The following is a 23,788-nucleotide window of genomic DNA, read 5'->3' on the forward strand; positions in this document are numbered from 1 at the left end:
AATGAACTATGAAAATAGTTGTTGAAACTTTACTAAGATGTATGTTGTATTTCATGTTGGGGTTTTGGGTTTGACCTAGTACTTTGACCAATTAGGATGGTTACTAGAGGCTTCTTTGATGATGTAATGTTTATGATCTTTTCCACCTTACCATTGTGATGTAGTCACATGTTTTCTATGATGAGTTTGATATGTTATTTGTTAATGCTTTCGAGTTGCTTGGGTAGAACTGAGGTGAATGGTATGAATTTTTCTAGTGTAACCTTTGAGTCTTTGATTAGTTATCTTTGGATTCTTTCTTGTTGCTTATATAGGACTGAGGTGATTATTGTGTTTTAGCTTTTGGTGCTTTCCAATTGCTTGTATAGGACTGAGGTGATATTGAGATTCAATCTTTAGGTGCTTTCCAGTTGCTTGTAAAGGACTAGGGTGAATACTATGTTTTATCTATAGGTGCTTTCCAGTTGCTTGTAAAGGAATGAGGTGAAAATTGTGATTCTATGAATTGTACTTTTATGAGCCTAGGGAAGGTAATCTATATGTACATTAAGAAGTGGCTTGCAATGAAGGTCAAAGCCCTAAGTGGTTGCCTGGGTAACCCATTGTTATTTTAATAAGTGATAACATTTCAATAAATAGATTTTAAAATAAATTAATAAGAATTATGTGTTTTTCCTCACCCATGCCTTGAGTGCTAGTATAGGCTAGGATGGGAGTAGAGGGGATGCTTGGCTATGACCTTGCTTTGGTAGTATGCCTTGTCTATATGAAAGGATATTGGTGTCACATAGAGGCACTAGGAGTCTAGAGTCTAGAGATGTTGCCAAGGTAACCTTAGAGTTGGCTCATGTGATGACACTTGCCAACTTGCATAGTAGATTTCCTACATGTCTTTGTTGCCTTTGGGATTAATTGATACTTGTATCTTGGTACCCTTTGAGATAGTTTTCTTTTAGGTGTTTCCTTGACCTAGATGTTGGTTATGACTTGTGTTTTGATATCTATATGGGAGTTGACACTATCTCCTTAGCATGGTGGGAGTGGGCCATTTAGGTTACCATGAGGTTGGGTGGTAGTGCATTTTTCTTATACCATTGAGATCTGGCCATTGGATGTCATTGTTGGATGTACCTATGTAGTTGATCCTTTCTTTCTAGTCTTGTATTTCTATTGGATGGTTATATTCTTTTGTATTATATTTTTTTATTAGAGATCTTGTGAGATGATGCATTTTATTCATGATATATATTCTTTGAGATTTTCATACCTTGTGTCATGTTCAGTGGATGACCATGCATTCTAGTTATGCCAAGTGGCATCCTTTGTAATTGTATATTATTGGATTCATATTTGTGTTATATCTATGATGTGGATATTGGTTATGTGTTAGATTTAGTATTAATAAAACTTAAATGTGGTTCAATTTCATGGGACCCTTAAGAGATGTAATCTATTTATGATGGTTGTATATATGTGAGTTATTGCTTCTGCTATATTATATTTGTTGTTGTTTAGTTATTATCTTTTTTTAAAAAATTGAAAAACTTAGTGAAACTTTAGGTTAATTTATTTTGGGTTCTTTGGTGTGGCATTATACTTGTAGTGTGCCTCATTTCATTAGGGCATCATTGCATCACATTAAAATCGCTAATCTTGGCATAAAATCGTCAATGCAATTAGCTCTGGATGGGCGAGTGAACGATAGTGACACCCTTTTTCCTATTGAAGAGAGCCTCCAACATCTATGGCCAAAAATTATTGAAGAGTCTCCAAGATGCTCTAAGTGAATTTGGAGGTTGATCTTCCAAGGTTTGTAACTTGGAGCTCGTGGGTGCTATCGATGAAATGTTGAATGCTATATTATGGTCATGTTGAGGTCTACAATAACTGGTGCAAGGGCACCTAGGTGGGCTAAGGAATACCTAGGACTCCCTTTGTTATTTTTTCTTGTAGTCGTGCTAGCCACACCACTAGGTGAATATAGGGGCCAATGTAGCCCTAAGAAATGTAGGTGTTAGGTTTGACAAGCCCAAATAGATCAAAGTTGCTCATTAGTTGCATATTAGGCCAAACTAGGTGTTTTAGGTCCTAGAAGGGTAGAATGGTCAAGTAGAGGTTTTGAAGTCATATTTAGGTGGTTTAAGTCCTATTTGGATAGTACACAAGGTTTTATGGCTTTTGGAGAAAGTTTGAGGGCTTAACTCATTAAGATGTAAAAGTTGCTCAATTGGTGTCAATGTTGTCAATGACAACAATGAAAACTTTTCTTGCATTTGTGCAACTTTGTCTAAAAGGAATCATAATTGTCTGAAACAATTAGGATCACTCATGGTAAGCCTATTTGAGGTCATTCTCAACCTATTCAAGGGATTGGTGAAATTGGCAATTGCATTGTACGATCTGAGCAACAAGTTTCCTTTAATATTTTTAAGCTTTTGAGTTGATTTGGCATGTAGATGGATTAGATTTGGAAATTTTTGTTTTGGAGGTGTTAGAGTGGATAGATTTTAGATTTTGTACAACTTTAGTTTTTCATTTTTCAATGTTTAGAGTGCTCAAAATAAATATTTTATTTCCTACCAGTCTGTTGTTCTAAATCAGATTGTTTGTACAAATGGAGTCATACAACCACTTCTCACTATAGAATTTGTAAAAAAAATTGGGATTTGGAACATGACTCCATCTATATCTTGTAAAACAAAGATGGGGCCCTAGAATGTTGAGGAACAATATTTGAGGTGATGCCCTAGGCAAGTCTTGGTAACTTGGTTGGGGATCACAGAGTAGAGCAAGTGGAATGGGAGTGGTTGAACATGTTTGATACTTCAACCTAAGATTGGAATATGCTAGAAGGTGTTATGTAGTAACCCCAAGCCCAGTAACCCCAAGCCCAACGGGAAACATTAGAAGAAGTCTTAAGGAGGGGAAAATTGCCTTTGCATCAAATTGCTTTGAAAACCCTTATTTTAAGGCTATTTTTTTGCCCATACTATACGGATAGATTCAAGACCTTAGACCCTCAAAATCTTTAAGATCTCTGAAAAGGGTGTCTAGAATGGCAATTGTTTTTACCTCTTGTTGTAGGGCTAATTGCTTGTAGCCCTATTGCAAGGATTTAGATGCATTTTTTCTTGATTACTAGAACTCAATTATGGTTTCAATTCTAATTGTAACTAGGGACATTGAAGGAAGTCCTAATGCCTTCATATAAGATCAATCAACCATTTGGGAGTTACATACACATTTGGGGTTGCTTGTGTTAATGGTGAGTTAGCAAGCAAGTTTTTTCTACCTAGTTGATGTACACCAATTTAATGGTTTAAGATCTATGCCATAGAGTCCTAAGGAGCATGGGGTGAGTAAAATCCCTATTTAGTCAAGTGTGTGACCTAAGGAGACCCTAAGAGATCTTGGAGGAAGAAGCAAGATTGGTTGTCACATCAGAGTGGTACCAAAGCAAGTTAAAGACTTGGGAAGTGTTGTATGTTTGCAGCTACTAGAGAGTCAGTGGGAGAGTTCAGTATGGTGACTAATGTAGAGTTAGCCAAAGAAGTTGATGAGAAAAGGGAGAAAATAAAGTCCTTAAAGAGGCCCTAGTAGAGGTGAAGGTAAAGTTGGATGCAGTTGTTGATGTAGCTAAGAGGATGGAAGAAGGGGCAATTGAGAAGGGTAAAGAGGTAGCAGATGAGGATGTTTTTTTGAGCCTGACCCTGTCTTGAATGAAGAGCCCTTATTGAAGGCTATAAAATCCCTAGGAGAAAAATATTTGGAAGGTGTCTCACTATTCAGTGGAAAGTTGGATATAGATGCAGTGATAGATTGGATAGATGGAATGGAAAATTGTTTTGCGTGTGAAGGGGTGTCATAGGCACAAAAGGTCAAGGTAGTCAAGTCAAGGCTTAGAGGATCAGCATTGACATGGTGGAAGTATGTCCATGATGAGAGGATTAGTGTGGGAAATAAGCCTATAGCCAATTGGAATGCCATGGTTACCAAATTAAGCGAGAATTGTCTACCGAAGGACTATGAGATTCAACTCCACAAAAGAAGACAAGGATTGAAGAAAAAATATTTGTATGTGGCCTCTTATACAAAAGAATTTTAGAGATTGTGTCTTAGATCCAAAAAGAAAGAAGAGGAGCCAATAGAGGTGGCTAGATACTTAGGAGGTTTGAAGTGGAATATCCAAGAGGAGATTAGTTTATGGGCACCTACCACTCTTCAAAGGTTCCATTAACTAGACCTAAAGGTGGATGAAAAGAACAAGAAGAAAGGGAGATTCCAACTTCATAGATCGAGGCAAGGGTAGAAAATAGAGAGGAAAAAGAGGAGGTTACCAAGGTAGAGGTAATGAGCAGAAGAATCAAGGTGAGAATAAGCTCACTGAGAAAACTAATAAAGGAACTTCTAGAGGAGGTTACGAAAGAGGTAGGGGTAACCACAAAGGCTCAAATAGAGGTGGAGGATTAGGTAAGAGTAGTTCTTATTTTGCCACTATGAAATGTTATAACTATGGACAACTAGGCCATTCAGCATATAGATGCCCTGATAAGCCTTCTTCTTCTAAAGCTAACAAGAGGATAGCATATGTTCAAGAGGACAACTACAATAAGGATTTTGAAGTGGACCATATAGAATCAGAAAAGGGAGAGAATTTTATGTTTAGAAGGGTGTTTATTAAACAAGCTACTCTTGATGAGCCTAAGCATAGAAGATCTCTATTTAGGATCAAATATAAGATCTTAGTGAAGGTGTACAAAGTAGTAGTAGAGTCTAGATGTATTGACAACATAATATCATAGGTGGCAATCAATAAGCTCAAGCTAACTAAGATACCTCATGTGAATCCTTGTAAACTGACCTAGCTGAATAAGGGTCAAAGCATACTAGTGAATGAATAAACATGGGATTTTATGGCTATGGCCCCATTTAGGAAGGGTGGAAGAACCTTTAAGATCCAATCGCTATTGGAAGAAGATACATCACAGTCTAAGGTACCTAGTTTCTTGTTGTGTGGTGGAAAGGAGTTTGTCAAGGACCTCAAGGAATAGGAAAGTCAAGGTTATGTAGTAGTGTTGAAGTTCAAAAGAGAAGAGAATGTAGTCAAAGAGCCATTACGGAAAGAGGTACATGTGTTGCTTCAAAAATACAAGGATATAGTAAGTGATGGTACTCCTACTATACTACCTCCTAGAAGGCTTATAAGTCACTAAATTGACTTTGTTCCTAGTCCATCCCTACCTAAAAAAGAAGCATACAAGCTCACTCCAGAGAAAAAATTAGAAGTGGCAAGACAGGTACAAGAATTAATAGACCAAGGTCTAATTTGAAAGAGCATAAGCTCATGTGTAGTCCATGTTTTATTAGCATCCAAGAAAGGAAATAAATGGAGACTATGTATGGACTCAAGGGCTATAAATAGGATCACAATTAGGTATAGGTTTCCTATACCTAGGATTGATGATCTGATGGATTGTCTTGGAGGAGCTATGTATTTCACCAAATTTGATTTCAAGAGTGGATACCACCAAATCATAATTAAGGAGAGATATGAATAGAAACCAATATTCAAGACCACAAATGGGCCATATGAATGCTCAGTGATGCCATGTAGTCTCTCAAATGCTCCTAGCACATTCATGAGGCTCATGAATGAAGTGCTTAAAGAATTCATAGGCACATTTGTAGTTGTGTATCTAGATGATATACTCATCTTTAGCAAGACTAAGGAGGAACACATCAAGCATGTGGAAGCAGTATTACAGAGGTTGCATGAAGAAAATATTGCCATCAATCTTGAGAAGTGTGACTTCCTCAAGAAAGAGCTAGTGTACCTAGGCTTTGTGGTGTCTAAAGGATCCTTAAATATGGACCAAGAGAAGGTTGCTAAAATCCTCAACTAGCCATCACCTACTACTTCAACTGAAGTAAGGATTTTTTATGATCTTTCTCAATTTTATAGGAAGTTTATCAAAAACTTTAGTGGCATATTTGTAGCTTATCTAGAGACCATAAAGGGTGGGGTCAAGTCCAAGTTTAGGTGGACCTTAGAAGCTGAAAACTCATTTGAAATTATCAAGAAGCAAGTAGCTATCCAACCTATTTTGCAACCACCTAGCTTTGAAAAAATCTTCACCCTAGAATGTGATGCAAGTGGCCTAGCAGTAGGGGGATTTTTGAGCCAAGAAGGTAAGCTAGTAGCCTTCTTTAGTGAAAAAATTAATGAGGTCAAAAAGAAATATTCTTCCTATGACCTTGAACTCCATGCCCTAGTTCAGTCCCTTAGGAAGTGGAGGCATTATCTATTACCCAAGGAAATTTTTGTATTTACTGATAATCAAGCCCTAAGCTACATCAACACTCAAGGAAAGTTGAGTAATAGGAACGTTAAGTGGATGAAGTACTTGCAAGCATTCACTTTAGAAATCAGGCATAAGAAAGGACTAATGAATAAAGTGGTACATGCATTAAGTAAGAGGGTCTTGATAGTTCAAGAGGTGTAGTTACATAGTATTGGGATAGAAAGCTTTAAGAGTCTCTAAAAGGAGGATGTAGACTTTGCAAAGGCATGCAAGGTATGTTCTTATTTTAAGAACAACTTTCATAAAAGTATTTTAAATTCACCTTCCAAAATGGGTTACTCTTTAAGGGTAACAAATTATTTGTACCAAAGGGATCCATAAGAGATAACCTAATATAGGAGAAGTGTAATGGGAGTCTAAGTGGACACTTTGGTGTGAGAAAAACCTTAGAACTGGTCCAAAGATTCTATTATTTTCCTAAACTAGTTAGATATGTGACTAAGTATATGGATTAGTGCATGGTGTGTATGAAAGCTAAAGGAAGGATGAGTAATGCAGGTCTTTATCAGCCCTTACTAGTCCCTAATAGACCATATGAGTGTGTGAGCACAAACTTCATATTAGGACTTCCCAAGACAAAACAAGGTTATGATAGTATCTTTGTGGTTGTTGATAGGTTTGGAAAGATGGGACACTTCATCCCATGTAAAAAAACCAATGATGCAAGCCACATTGCCCATTTGTTCTTCAAAGAAGTTCTGAGAATTCATGGCCTTCCATTAAGCATAGTTTTAGATAGAGATGTGAAATTCATGAGTCACTTTGGAATACTTTGTGGGGTGGACTTGGCACAAATTTTACACTTGGATCAACATACCATCATCAAACTGATGGTCAAACTAAGGTGGTCAACAAGGTTCTAGGTAATCACTAAAGGTGCCTAACTAAAGAATATGGGAAAACTTGGGATGTCATCATTCCCCAAGAAGAGTATGCCTACAATGATAGTAGGAATAGTACCATAGGTAAAAGCCCCTTTGAAATTGTCTATGGAATGCATCCTAGAGGTGTGTGTTAGTTAAGGGATCATGGAGGAATGGAGCATAGGAGTGGACATGCTGAGGACTTTGCCCAAACCATGAAAGAGATACAAGAACAAGTCAAAAAGAATATTCAAGACAATACCCAAAAACTAAAAGCCAAGGTAGATGAAAGGAGAAAGGAAATTCACCTCTCCATTAGGGATCATTTCATGGTGCACTTAAAAAAGGAAAGATTGCAAAAAGGTCTACCTATTAAGTTATAGATGAAGAGAGTAGGAACTTGAAAGATCATAGAAAAATATGGGGAAAATGCATACAAGGTGGATTCACCAACAGCTTTGGGCATATCTCTAGTTTTTAATGTGCAAGACTTAGTTCATTTCAAAGGAACATTGCTTATTGATGGTGCTAGAAGTCAAGGACTTCAAGATGACTTGGAACCTATAGTAGTCCCTTCCACCAACAAGTTGGATGCTAAAAAGATGTTAGATTCAAGATTCAAGAAAACCACTAGGAACAAGGTGTACATGGAGAACCTTATCAAATGGAGGCACAAACTAGATTCAAAATCCACATGTGGATTGCTACAAAATATTTCAACAAGCTAGACATCAACACAGACCTATTGTCCGTAGAAGTGACATAGTTTTTCTTTGTGGGAGAGTATGGTGCAGGGGCACCTAGGTGGGCTAAGGAAGACCTAGGGCTACCTTTGGGATTTTTGATTCTAGTGGTGATAGCCACACCACTAGGTGAATAAAGGGGCCAATGTATCTCTAAGGGATGTGAGTGTTAGGTTTGACAAGCCCAAATAGATTAAAGTTGATCATTAGTTGCATATTAGGCCAAACTAGGTGTTGTAGGGCCTAGAAGGGCAGAATGGTCAAGTACAAGTTTTAAATTTATATTTAGGTAGCTTAAGTCCTATTTGGACATTATGAAACATTTTATGGCTTTTGGAGCAAGTTTGAGGGCTTAACTCATCAAGATGTAAAAATTTCTCAATTGTTGTCAATGTTTTCTTACATTTGTGCAACTTTTTCTAGGAGTCATAACTATCTAAAATAGTTAGGAGTGTAATCACCTAAAAATGGTCATCTAGACTATTAGCCCCCTTTTCAAAATTTTGGCTAAATTAATTTAATCATTTATCTAGACCAAATTGCTAATAATCAATTTATTTGATTATAACCTATAGTTTGACTATGCTATCTTAAGTTCATTATTTGATTAAAAGAACATGTCCCCTTGTAATTAAATAAAAGACCCCATTCTTCTAACCCACTTAAAGTGCACACATAAAGTCCTTTTTCTATTTTACAATTAAAAGAAAAGGCTTGTGAGACTTTTGTCTTATGTGACAAGTCAACTTATATTCTATTGGTTGACTTGTGTGTGCACATGGATCACTCCTCTTTTCAAATTCCACCGTTGATCATCCACCATCTTCATCTTGATCTCTACCATCCATACGACTTTAAATGGGAGAGAGCTTTCTCCCTCAAAGGCATCCATCATTTGAATATTGTTATGCTACAGGTTTTCTAACAGGTTTCTTTGGAGCTTTGTGGAGAACTTCTCTTTCTTGTCTACATTCTCTCATCCATGGCATTCTAGCTTAGCTTAGCTTTCATTTTTACATATGGCTTAAATAATATAGTCTAATAGTTAGATTGTAACACTCTCATCCATTCTTAGAATAGCTCCACTTTGCATCTCATTCTAGCTTAATTTTCATTTGCATTGCATTCTTGAGGAACTCCTTGGGACATTTGCATTCTTGCATCTTGTCTTTGGAACCTCCCATTGCATGGTTTACTAGCAAGAAGAGTATCTCTAAGGCTCATCTGAGAGCTTTCTTATTCTTTAAATATACTCTCTTGCACTCCATGGATAGGGAGCTCTAAGCTGGCATCCAAGCATTCCGAACTCATGGAATCGTTTGGATAGAAGGGTTTAGAGTGGGACACTTTCGAGTGTACATTTTTGGTGCCCACCGTGGGGCTTGAATCAAGTTTCTAACTCCATTTGCTTTTATTTTTTATCTCTAGTTTTTTACAGCAACATATTGGATCTAATCAAATTCTTGTGTAGAATTATCACTTTGGTTTTAAGGCCAACCCATAAGTAAATTGGTTTGAAGGCCAAAAACTTAGTTGGTTTAAAGATTTGATCATATCTTTTAAACCCCTTGGATTTTGGTTCTGAATTTTTTTTTGCAAGTTGGATATATGCTCAAAATGTCTCAGTACGATTTTCAAAGTATTGTGACTTGATTTTTAGGAGTTATGAGTTTTTCTTTTTTTTTCATTAAAAATCATTTTTGATTGAAAATTAGCGAATTTTTTTTAAAAACTTACATTTTCAGAAAGGGTTTTCAATTCTAATGGGGGTTCTTTCTTTGTGTTTTGAATTTTGAGGTCGTATTAAGGATCAAAAACTTGATTTGATAAATTTATCTTGTTTTGACAAAATTGATCTCTAGAGCACAAATTAAGAGATTTTTTAAAATTTCTTGCATTTTTGGAAATCTCTCTAATTTTTAATAGGGGTCTCTTCTTTTTATTTTTATTTTTAGATACAAAATCATAGCAAACAAGTCCAATCTTGTTGACTAGGTCAAAATCAAAGAGTAAAAATGAAAGCATTTGTGATTAACTTGCACTTTCTTTGCATGCCCTTGGTTGGAAGATAAATTGGATTTTTGAGAAAACTCACCACTTTTTATTGCAGATTTTTATGTTATTTCACACTAACTTTTGGTGCTAACAAGTTGTGATTACAGGTTGCCATCCTTATGAAAAGAAATTGAAACATTGCATAAAAAGAACGCATGTCAAAGCTTCAAATACATAAGGGCTACTAAGAATTGTTTGCAGGGCTGCCCAAAGCATAAAAACTCAAAATTTCTTGCTTTTTTTTTTCATGTGTGGCATTGAATAATTTTTCATTTTTCATAGGCACATAAAACTTGTGATTGGAGTCTTTTGGTAATAGGAGAGTATGCTCTTCAACCTTGTGCTGAATCAGAAATCTTGACATGCCATTTGGTTTCAAAAGCAAGGGGTAACTAAATCTTTTTGGTGTGTTTGGGATAAAATGATTGGAATAGGAGAGTATAGTCTTCACCCTTGTGGTGAATCAGAAATCTTGACTTCCAAAAGTTGATCCACTCTTTGTGTAGTTTAGAATCCTTTAGAGGGCCTGCTCTCGGACAACCTAAGAGGAACAACCCAAGTGGGGACAAGCAAATTACTTGGCTCTTCCAACCCACTATAAACTCAAGGCTATCAAGGACACAAAACTTTCATAGATGTAGTGTTTATATTTGCCTAGTGTGATCGCTTATGGGATTTCGACCATAGGGAGATCACTAGGCAAGAATGCTTAAGGTACTCTTGTGATCGCAAGATCGGTTATTCATCGCAAGGTGAGGTGTCCTATAATTGGGAGCAAGGGGAACACTATGAACGAAAGCCCTATCTAAGCATCCTAAGTTAGTAACTACCTTTTTTAGCCGCTCAACTTCTTGGTGCAAGGATTGATCCTAGTGGACTACTCGGATCACCCCAATATTTACACTCACCATATGTGTTCCCTTGGTTATGCTTATGGAATTTCCATGACAAAACCAATATCTCTTGTGGGCAACCACTTGGTGTGAGTCAAAGAAGCATCAAGCGTGGGCCAAGTTGTTGAGTAATGAACCATGTCCTTTAGGTAGATATTGCTTGATGTGTTCTCGAATGTGCTAGACCTATGAAAATCTTTAGAAAATACACATGATGATAGTTATACGGCTTTCTTTTAAGACCTCACATATGCTTGTATCATACAAGGTTGCTTTGTCCCTTGCTTGATTGTTTGAAGACTACTCCATGTGTCACTATCTTGCTTGGAAAGAAATTTCTTTTGAACATCAAACTTGTTATGCTATCAACTATTGTCAAACTTTGTTAACCAAGTCAAAACATCAAATGCAAACATTTTCTTGTGTTGCTTTCTAAGGGGAGTCTCGTCATTTGATTTTTCTTTTATATGTCTCTAGTTCTTGAACATGCTTAAAGTGTCTCTTTGGTCTTAGTGCTCTTGGTCTTTTTTTCTTCATGGTCTGTGCATGCTTGCTAGTTATCCTTTTGCTAAAATGGTTACCTTGATTTCTTGACAACACTCTTGGGTTGGGAAAGTTGTTCACTTGTCACCCTGCTTGCTCTATCTATTTGGTTATTTGGACATCTTGCCTAGCTATTGACTTGAGTCATTCATGTCATAAGTTTCTTGGACATATTGTTTGACAAGTCACTTTAATCTCTCTCTACTATCTTGGCAAGTGAACACTCTACCTCCTATAGTTTCAACATCAAGTTATCCTCTAGGCTCTTTTATGCTTGGCTTTGCATCTAAAACTATGGGATCTAAGCCTTGTGCTACCAAAATTCAACTGAATCTAGATGATCATGATATCATCCATGTCACTAAAGAGTTTCAAGATCTATATTCACAATACAAAGAACTAGAAGAGACAAATGATCTTTCTTACCTTCATCTCTCTAAGCGCATGACAAAAATGAAGTCTAAACTTGAGAAAAGGTTAGAGGAGAAGATTGCATCATTACATGAATCTTCCTTAAGGTCTTTACATGCATGTGAGTCACCTTGTTTGAGGTCATCCTCTTCTTCTAGGTCTACATGCTCTACTTCAAGACATCAAATGTCTTCATCTTCTAGATCTAAAGACCTCTTTAGACAACAAGCAAGTGATACATACTTTGAGCCTATTCCAAGATATCATGATGGACCTATCTTTGACCAAGACAATGATGAAGACATGAATGCATTCTATTCACTTGAGAAACAATAAGAAGATCCTAGACATACTTCGAATAGAACTTTTGCTCCCTTGGAAGATTCTTATGATGACACTTTGCAAAAACTTTTTAGCAATAAGATCATCATGTTGCCTAAGTCTAGCTCCTATGGAAATCCATTCTTGGATACCTATTGTACCTATCATCAATCTAATGACCATGCTACTTCTGATTGTATAGAGCTGAACATAAAGTCCAAAATCTCATTGATGATGAGATTGTTGATCTTGGAACCTCTAGTGACTCATGTGCTGAGGATACTTCTCTTGAGCAAGATTACATTGATGAACCTATGTCTAGTAGTGGCTCCATTACATATTCCACTTCTTCCAACACTCATGCATCTCCCAACACTTCAAAGCTTTCCAACATGCCTCCATGAAACAAAAAACCTAGTGCTTTCCATATGCAATATGTGTACCCTCAAGGGCTACCTCTAAAAGAAACTCAAGCTAACCTTCACTTGGCTACAAACCTTTTCCATGCTACTAATTCTAAACATCCTCAACCTTCATGCACTACTATGCCTAATCCAAGCACTGCTCCATTCACTCTTCATTCTCCCTTGTCCTTAGAAGTGGTTCCATGTCAAGAGGACTCTCAAAAAGAAAAAGCTATAAATGTCAAGAAAGATCAAGATCAAGCACTCTTTCATCTCTTTCAAGATTTTTCCCCTCCATATCCTATGTCTTTTCCATCCCTGAAGTATGATGAAGATACCACTTCCATTATCTCCCTTGAGCTTACTAAAAATTATGAGAAAATTTCTCTTCATATGCTATCCAAAGCTACTTTTCAAGATCAAAGCATCCCCTCATGTTCTACTTCTCCATATCCACTTCAAAATTGTGCTCAAGATTCAAGTGCTCCTATTAAAAATGTTGTTCCTATCAAAGCTACTCATGAGTGTATTGATGACTTTGACTATGTTGCTCAATCTAAAGATGTTGATATCCCTTTTCACTATCCATTTGCATCTCCTAAGTCTATCCTTGGTCCTTATCCATCAAAGCTAAAGCCTTCAAACCTTCCATCTATATTGGGACCTTATGTTCCTTTATCTCCTACACTTTCCACTCCTAGCTCTCCCATCATACCTCAAGATCAACAAAAAAACTCATCCTTGATGACTTTTCACCCATCTATACATCTAAACCAGTCATATCATCCTTTTTCATCCACAAATCCCAAGTCCTTTGGAAGTGAGAATAAACATAAGAATCCATTGAAAAAGAAAGATCACTATGTCCCATCTAATCGACATGTGAATGCTAAGAAGGAGAATGCACAAAAGAGACTACAAAGGTCCACTATTAAGAGAGCTAAATCAAAGAAAATGTGGGTTCCTAAATCCATCATTGAAGAAATTCACTCTCAAGCACCCAAAGAACGAGGAAAATCTAAAGCTATGTGGATTCCCAAGTCTCTTTTAAAAGACTTGAATATTGAAAATACTTCAAAGTTGACATTCAAGCTTCCAAAGGCTTCCATTCCATCTTCTTCCAAAAATCTTCCTAAAAATATCCCAAAGCCTTCCACTCCACTTTTTTCCAAATCTTTTCTACCACCTCATACATCTAAATCTCAAGCTATTTCATCCATGATTCCTCCATTGTTCCAATACCCTTCAAGGTGTGTGTCAATGTTGATCTTGTCCAATATTTCAGCTACCCTCATGAAATCCTCTAAAGCTTACACTAACTTTCTATACATGAAATATTATCCTCCATATACTCTTCCTACTACCATTTATCTTTCATCACCCTATCAACATCATTGAGCATACCTTTCTATGGTCTTGGCTTATCATGACTTATCTTTTCTATAGGAGCATTATCTACATTCAAACAGCTTCAGCTCTTTCTAAAAAAAATTATTTTTAAAAAAAATGCGCAAATAACAATAAAAATGAAGATGTGCCTTGGTGAAAACTACTTCTTGTGGCACCTTGGTAGCAAAAGTAAATAGAAATAAATTTATCCTATGGTGAAAACTACTTCTTGTGGCACTTTGGATAAGTACCATGATGAAAACCTGGCAAACAGGCATCATGCATAATTCTTCCATCATCCATCTATCCCCTCTTCTCTCTTTGATCTTGACAATGTTGAGCTATCTTTGCATATTGGCTATCTTATCCACGAGATTTTCTATTGTGCTCTTCCATTCCCTTGTAGCCTCCATCTAGCTTCATTCTTATTACTCTATCCCATCACTATCCTATCTAGTTGACCCCTTGGTCTTGATCATAATAAATGAAACATGGTTCTCATAGGTCTCTTGACATGTCTACTCTTTTGGACTACATGCTTCATGCTATCTCACTTGTTGGCTTCATTGCTTATCCTGCATGCTATCTTTCTCATTACTTCCATTGCTTATCCAAAATATGCTTCATATGACTATTTCACCTCTTTCCCTATCTTGGGTACTCTTGAGGAGTCAGTCTTTGAGGATCACTTTTACTTGCTTCATACTCCTTTCTTATCCATCTTTGCTTTTCCACTGGCTTGTTTCTCCATCGTGTCCTATACCTTGCTAGAAATTATGAGAAAATGATGTGATCTTGCTTGAGAACTAGTAATCTCTAAAACCTTCTAAAAATTTCCAAAAAAAAAATCATATATGATCCTGAAAAAAATCCTAAAAATCAAAAAATGTCCTGAAAAAAAGATCTTCTTAGTGAAAACCTAGCAATAGGCACTTTGATGTATCACAAAAAAAATAAAAAATACAAAAATACAAAAAATTTGAAAAAATTTCTGAAAAAATTTGTCAAGTGGTGAAAACCTAGAAATAGGCACTACTTGAAACCCTTGCACCTATGTCTATCAGTCTCAATCACCTACTTTGCTACACATTTCCTGGCTTGGAATTGTTTCTTGTCCTCATCTCGAGGGCATAGCTACTTAGCCTATTGAGGCATTCTTGTGCATTAGGGTTTCTTGGACAACTCACAAAATAGTGTTTCTCAACACTTCCCCCACCTTGACATCAAGTGTTTTTCAACACTTTTCAGATAGTTTAGCTACGGTCTCTGATGTTGCAATATTTCTCACTATCAAAATCAAGTCTTGAAAAAATGGCCAAGTGACTTGCACACACACACTTTAACACTTAAATGACTAAGCTATGTTGATCTTTATCTACTTTGTGTGATGTCTAGGATGATTTCTTTGCCATGTGTTCCCTCCCTAATAGTCTTTCGAGGATGTCATTGACTAGAAGACTGGGGGCATGGGCCATGTTTTCTTGATTTCTACTTGTGGGTATACTTTGATTGTCTATAGTGTTCTAAGCATTTATGCTTGACCTATTCAACATTTTGACTTACAAATGTATCATCCTTGACTATTTCGCAAGATCACACTTGGGGTTTATCTTGGCGCTTATGCCTTGATACAGGTGTAATCTTGCTAAATTAAACTTAGGGATTCTAATCACGTAGTTATCTTGACTTACATGTCTTTGATGCTTAGATTGGATTTCCACATACCTATCTGATATTCATCATATTCATATCCTCATAGTTATACTAGTGATGGTTGTATGATCTCATGATGTCCCTAATAAATGCTCAATGATGAAATTAAGAGTCTAAATGTTATGCACTTCTTTCTAGTAAACCACTTTTCATATTAACTTGCATTTTAGGTTCATTTTCTAGCTTAGTCTTGCATTCTTGCATATGGGGAGAGCTCTCTCTTCATCTTTTCATGGACATATCGGCTAACTCCTTTCATATATTTCTTTACTTTCTTCTTGTTCATGTCTTTTCACCTTCTTAATCTTTCGCTTCATCTCTTTTCTATCTTATCATTACATTATATAAATTTTTGACCTTTTAAATAAATTTGGCATCTTGGATTCATTTTCGGTATCGAAATCCAAATTCGAGTTAATCTTGATGGTCAAAATTGTCTTTTAAAATTCTACTTTCTCCTGAGCGGTTAGCTGACCTTTTGAGGTCTAATCTCTGAATCATCACTGGGGCATCTTCAATTCTTCATGTCTTCATCATTTCTATGCTTCATATCTACTTCTAGTCACCCTTTTCACATCTAAATCATCTCTCTACTAGATTTGACCTAATTTGTATGTTATATCCTTCAAGGTCAACTCTAGTCAAACTGGGGCATTTTATCAATTTCTTATAGTCATTCTTGGGTTCTAATCATTTATCTTTCATATCAGACATTGCTATATTCTAATTTTCTCATGTCTAGCCAATTTTTGCATCCCCTTACCTCATTTCAATTTCAATCCCGAGGGGGCAGAAATACTCTATCACTGATTACTACAGCTATCTATTTCTTAGGAGCATTAGTTTGACCTTATCACTTGCTCTTGATCTATTTGCTTTGCTAGATGTTAGAATTCTTTTTGGATCCTAACATCATCTTCCTAATGTTCAGTACTACCGCTATCAGGCTGTGCATTCAAGACTTGATATCTATTTCTGCATTTCATTCTTTGGAATCAGATATCTATATCTATCATCGGCTACTTATCTTCAATTTTCTTTGACATAATATGTTCCTAGATTGATCACGCATTATTCAAAGAGGGGAAAATGTAATCACCTAAAAATGGTCATCTAGACTATTAGCCCCCTTTTCAACATTTTGGCTAAATTAATTTAATCATTTATCTAGACCAAATTGCTAATAATCAATTTATTTGATTATAACCTATAGTTTGACTATGCTATCCTAAGTTCATTATTTGATTAAAAGAAAATGTCCCCTTTTAATTAAATAAAATACCCCATTCTTCTAACCCACTTAAAGTGCACACATAAAGTCCTTTTTCTATTTTAAAATTAAAAGAAAAGGCTTGTGAGACTTTTGTCTTATGTGACAAGTCAACTTATATTCTATTGGTTGACTTGTGTGTGCACATGGATCACTCCTCTTTTCAAATTCCATCGTTGATCATCCACCATATTCATCTTGATCTCTACCATCCGTACGACTTTAAAAGGGAGAGAGCTTTCCCCCTCAAAGGCATCCATCATTTGAATATTGTTATGCTGCAGGTTTTCTAACAGGTTTCTTTGGAGCTTTGTGGAGAACTTCTCTTTCTTGTCTACATTCTCTCATCCATGGCATTCTAGCTTAGCTTAGCTTTCATTTTTACATGTAGCTTAAATCATATAGTCTAATAGTTAGATTGTAACACTCTCATCCATGCTTAGAATAGCTGCACTTTTCATATTCATGCTAGCTTAATCTTTAGTTGCATTGCATCCTTAAGGAACTCCTTCGGACATTTGCATTCTTGCATCTTGTCTTTGGAACCTTCCATTGCATGGTTTACTAGCAAGAAGAGTATCTCTAAGGCTTAGCTAAGAGCCCTTGAACTTGAAATACACTCTCTTGCACTCCGTGGATAGGGAGCTCTAAGCCGGCATCCAAGCATTCCAAACTCATGGAATCGTTTGGATAGAAGGGTTTAGAGTGGGACACTTTCCAGTGTACAAGGAGCACTCATGGAAAGCCTATATGAGGCCATTCTCAACTTGTTCAAGGGGTTGGTGAAGTTAATATTTGCATTGTACGGACTAAGCAGTAAGTTTCCTTTAAAAAATTTAAGCTCTTGAGTTGATTTGGCATGTAGATGGATTAGATTTGGAACTTTTTATTTTGGAGATGTTAGAGTGGATAGGTTTAAGATTCTATATAGCTTTATTTTTTCATTTTTCAAGGTTTAGAGAGCTCGAAATAAATATTTTGTTTCCTACTAGTTTTTTATTTTGAATCAGGTTGTTTGTACAAATGGAGTCATAGGGCCACTTCCCATCATAGAATCTATATGGATTTTTGGGATTTGGAACATGACTCCATGTATATTTTGTACAGTGTAGGTGGGGACCTGGAATGCTAAGAAGGAATATTTGAGGTGATCCCCTAGACAAGTCCTGGTAACTTGGTTAGGGATCACAGAGTAGAGCAAGTGGAATGGGAGTGGTTGAATGTGTCTAATACTTCAACCTAAGATTAGAATATGCTAGAAGGTGTTAAGGAGTAACCCCAAGCCCAATGGGAAACATTTGAAGTAGAATTAAGGAGGGAAAAACTGCCTTTGCATCAGAATGTTTTCAAAACCCTTACAACCCTTATTTTAAGGCTTTTTTTGTGTCCATATTGTATGGATAGATTGAAGACCTCAAACCCTCAAAATATTCAAGATCTCTTAAAAGGATCTCTAGAATGGAAATTTTGTTTACCTCTTATTATGGGTTTTTGTAAGTTATTTGGATTTTTCCTTAGTTGGAGGGCTAATTGCTTGTAGCCCTATTACAAGAATTTGGATGCATTTTTTGCTTGATTAGTGGAACTAAATTAGGGTTTCAAGTCTAATTATGATTAGGTACATTGAAGGACGTCTTAATTCCTACCTAGAAGACCAATCAGCCATTTGGGAGTTACATATACATTTTGGGTTACTTGTGTTGATGGTGAGTTAGCAAGCAAGTTTTTCCTACCTAGTCTATGTACACCAATTGAATGGTTTAGGATCTATGCCATAGGGTCCTAAGGAACATAGGGTGATTAAAAGCCCTATTTGGTTAAGTGCATGACCTAAGGACACCTAAGAGAGCTTGGGGGAAGAAGCAAGATTGGTTGTCACATAAATAACTTAGTGACACCTAGTAACACTCTTATTTTGACCACAGAGCCCCAATAATGTTTGTGACCAGTACATAATGAAATGTCTCATAAGACCAAAGATGAGCTCCTAAGACAAAATTGGCCATAGATTTAGCTAATTGTAGACATCTTAAGGGATTGAAAAGATCATTTCAAATTAAAAATATATAATATAATTTCAAATTAAATATTGCATCAAAATTTGATAATAAAGGTTGTTAAAATGTTCTTCACAAATTATTGCATTCGAATTGAATATAACATGATCAAAATGAATGATATCCCATAAACATGAATAATACACATGATCCATGATAAATTGAATGATACTATACTAAATTAATATGTATATTCTTGTTCACATAAATGACAAAAATATATATCAAAATGCATGTATCCATAGAAAAATTACACAAATATATATATATATATATATATATATATATATCAAAGTTCATGTATCCATAGAAAAATTATGCAAATATATATATCAAAATACGTAGCTCCATATACAAAATGTGGTTGGTCATGCCATCGAAATGTGTATAATATAAATGTTTTTGTATACAATGTGGCATATATCATCTCAAAATGTCTCATGACACATTATATGACAACTATACTATCCTATGTTGTTGGTGGATAATTAAAATGTAGCCTCTTCACTGAATTAGGTGGACCAAATGCCTCCTACATAAACAAAAAAGGAAAACCCAAAGTTAGACTACTAAATTTATATGATTCTATGTATCTAACATTGAATTATTCAAATTCATAATGATCCTTTTTTTAATGAATAATTATGGTATTAAAATTTCATCTTAAATACCACTCTCATCGACCTCCTATGGGGATCAAGAGTCCTCTCATATGTCAAGAGTTTTGGAACTTGGTTGGTTATAGCCTATATATGTCAAGTATGTTTGTCAAATGGATATACTACTTAACTATAACATTATAATTCATAGCATAATAAATTTATAACATATAATCAATAATTCAACCTAAAACTCACGTCTATTAACTCCTCCTTTGGATATAATCGTTGTGTGAGCAAAGATACAAAACTCTGACATCCAACCTCTTGTGCACTAGGTGTTTCCTATGAGATACAAAAGCCTAGTTTTTAATATCATGGAAATTAGTTTTGAATATTTTTCTATGAAAATAAGGAAAATAAAAAATAAATGATACCTATACATACAATGAGGCTCTGGTTGTGAATGGAAATGCCAAAGGGTCTATGATATTGAATATGTCTAGACTCATCACTAGTAGCCACACCCCATACAATAAATAATGTATTTAAATTTCACTAGCACAATTTTTTAACAATAATGCATCAATATTTAATCACTTTAAAAGAACCCAATTACCTTTCTCTTGTCAATGGACTGTGCCTCACCCCCTGCACTCTACCCCCCACTTATAGGTGATACTTGCAAAAGAAAATAAAGATTAGAAACCACATATGTTCCAATATCAAATAGAAAAACAATGAGAACACAACATAATGTATCGTAGATGTCTCAAGGCCAAAAGAAATAGCCAAGAGCTTGACATCATCAACCCATCTAAGCTCCTCCTTAGTCATCAACTAAACATGAATGAAGATCACATACATGTATAAGTTAGTATGGGTTAAAATAATTCTATTATAAGACTAATTTTAAATCACATATGAAATCACAAAAAAATGTATACACGCTAACACAAAAGGATCCCATGCCTCTGCATGCCCCTCCTCTCTCACATCAAGGTGTGTAGTCACTATATGCATGTTTGTTGTATCATCCTCCTCAAATAAAATTGATACTCAAAAAGATCAACTATGGGAACTATACAAATATTCATGCATGTTATGCAAGTATGGGGCACAAAAAGATGTGTTGAGCTCGCCAATGATGAACTTGTGCTAGCATCATCAACATGGGGAGGCAAATCTGACCTAGCCTAGGATATCAATAGGCTACTCAATCTATGGATGTCTCTATTAGTCTGAGAGCTAGCCTCTAGAATGATATCAGGATGCTACACTGGAGGAAGTGGGGAGACATCAATAGGGGGGAAAAAAGTGTCATCTTTCTTCCATTAAGCAAAGGGTCTATTATGAGGAGCTCTTCCTCCTACACCCATGTTGGGCCTCATGCTCCAGTAGTTCACCTTGAGACCCAACACAAATTCAGCATACAGTTTTCTAATGAAATAGAATGACACCTCTAAATTGTTGTGTAGAGGTTTATCAAAAACCATCCACCAAAAATCCAAAAAGTTTACAAACATAACCTCATTTGTGCACCATTTAATTCATAATTTGGGCTTTTTGCATTCTACTATTTTACCAATTTTTGGGTCCACAAAAAGGGTAATTATATCATCTTTACTTATATTTAGGGTCACAACCTTATCATAGTCCAATCCACCATCAAACATGGCATGCATTTTCTCACGCTAATGAAGAGAAATATTTTGTTCATTGGTAAGTGTTTGAATATTATCTGCTATGGTGTTTAGCATGGATAAGATGGGAGCTAATGTAGGTATATTGTTATATGTAGATTGCAAACCCCTCAATTCAGTCAAATTTTCTTGTATCAAATCTTCAATTTGAGGAGGTTTTTGAGGGATAGGGGATCATTTTGTGGATGGTTTTGAGGTGGTACTCGATCATTTTGTGGAGGGTTTCGAGGAACATTGTTTCATGGCTCAATTTCATCATTCAGATTAGTCATATGTATTAAATTGCAAAGCAACATTTCCATTAAAAAACCCTAATTTTTAACAGTCTCTATTAAAAGACCTAATTTTTAACAATTTATATTTAAAAATAACTAATTTTAAATAAAATGAATTCAAAATCATAAAAAAATACAAATTAATTGTTACAAGTATCGTGTACCCATTCTTGGATTTGATACCCAAAATAGAGGCAATACAAATCAAGTTGTGGCCACAAATGCCCAATTTGGTCTTGGGTTTTTTTAATTCCTAGTTTTTGGTATCCAATCTCATACCAAGTATATGATATTGGGTACCTGTTATGATATCAGGTTCTCAATAAAATTAGGCCCAACCTTTTTCCTTGGTATCAGGATGGGTGGAAAAAAGTCAAAGTGGATTTCAAAATACTTTTAGACATTTTTTAACTCCACTTTTTTCACATTACCTCTTTTTGGCACACCATGATCCTACACATACCGTAAACCTATAAGCATCAAAACTTAGATAAGATGTGGAGTCATCATCATTGGTTGATTGGTCAACTTCCTCACATGGGTTATCAACATACCCATCAAGAGCACTCGTGTAAGAAACCTCATCAGATAACTTTATCCCCAAAGTACCTATCAATAAACATGTGCATTCATTAACATTTTTTCCATGATCATGTAAAGACTACAAATCATTGGTATTTAGTTTCTCTTCTTTTTCAAATCCATATACAAGCTTACTGAAGTTGGCTACAATACCAATTTCATCATAATTCACAAAGTCAGACCAACTACTGTAACTTGGATTCTAAAGAAAAACTTGGTGATGTTTTGATACATGGAAAACATTGTCAATGCTTGACAATTTTTGGCAATTTATTGAACTTGAAGCTTGGTCCATACTAATCACTTCCAAGTAGCTTGAACTTGGTCAGCACTATGTGACTCGGTGAACTCTAAGAAACTCGATAGTAATTGGATCACTCAGTTGACACTACATGACTCGGTCAACAGTAGATCCACTTTTTTAACTCTATGAGCTTGATAGATACTATTGGACTTCATTAACACTATAGAACTTGGTTAACACTATGATCTTCTTCACTTCCACTGACTAGCTCAATAGCCTTTTCTACACTCAGTTTGCACTAAACTTTGTCTCTGAAGCTTGATAAACACTTTGTAGTTAATTCAGGTGCTCAGTAGAGACTATATCTGACTACTTAGCTTGGGAACAACCAAATCACTTGGTTAACTCTACAAACTAAATAATAAGCTTGGTAGCAATTGTAGAGCTTGGTAGCAATGCAACTAATAAACTAAGTGTTGAGTCACTAATAGAAAAATTGACCTTTATGTCAATAGTGTGTATATACATATATAAATATTTATATGCATATATGTGTGTGTGTGTGTGTATACATACATACATATACACACATGTGTGTGTGTGTCTATGTATATATGTATGTCTATATAGAGAGATCTTGTTGATTGTGGAGATTAGTGGAGATATAGGATTTTATTGTCATGCCCTTGTGATCTCTACATCTTGTTTTCATGTGCTTGTGGTCTCTATATATGTATGTATGTATGTATGTATATAAACAAAGAGATCTTGGCACATCAGAAACACAATAAAACTCACTCAACAACTAGCATGACCATAGATGCAATGGAAATTCCTATTTGTAAGCAAAATCCTCTTTTTCTCTCTCATTTTCATCTGTTTATTTCACTTGAACTATTATTTCTTAGGAGGCATTTTGTAATATTGGATTTATTTTATGCAGGAGGTAATGAAGACATTCCTAGATATACCTATGTGATGAACTTCTCATGAGCAATGAAGATGGACTTCCCTTGAGAGTAGTAGGAGGTGATGAGGACATTCTAGGTAACTTACCATTCTTATACATGTATGGATGTTTAGGTAATCAACCTTACATTTATTAAAAGGAATATGTTCTTCAAAACCAGCTTTTAAACATAACTATATAAGGAGTGAGTTAGGATGTAAATAGGTTAACCTTACATTAACTTTAAACTACAACACAAAGGTTTCACTAGGGTATTATAGTATTGTAATTATAGAAAACTTCTTGATTTTCTCGAGTGGACATATGATGGCAAAGAGTTGTATTAGGTGAGTAAAGTTCACCAATGGTTATAGGAATACAACTACACTAAAACAATTAGAAACTAGAACTA

General features: G+C 35.6%; 1 pseudogene; it reads left to right on the forward strand.

Moving 5' to 3' along the window:
• LOC149561981 (FACT complex subunit SPT16-like) overlaps positions 1-23,788 on the forward strand; it is a 107,233-nt pseudogene that overhangs the window by 26,877 nt on the left and 56,568 nt on the right.

The sequence above is a fragment of the Cupressus sempervirens genome, chromosome 4 (assembly GCF_028749045.1).
Source record: "Cupressus sempervirens isolate cs-2001-9-10 chromosome 4, ASM2874904v1, whole genome shotgun sequence".
Classification (NCBI taxonomy): Eukaryota; Viridiplantae; Streptophyta; class Pinopsida; order Cupressales; family Cupressaceae; genus Cupressus; species Cupressus sempervirens.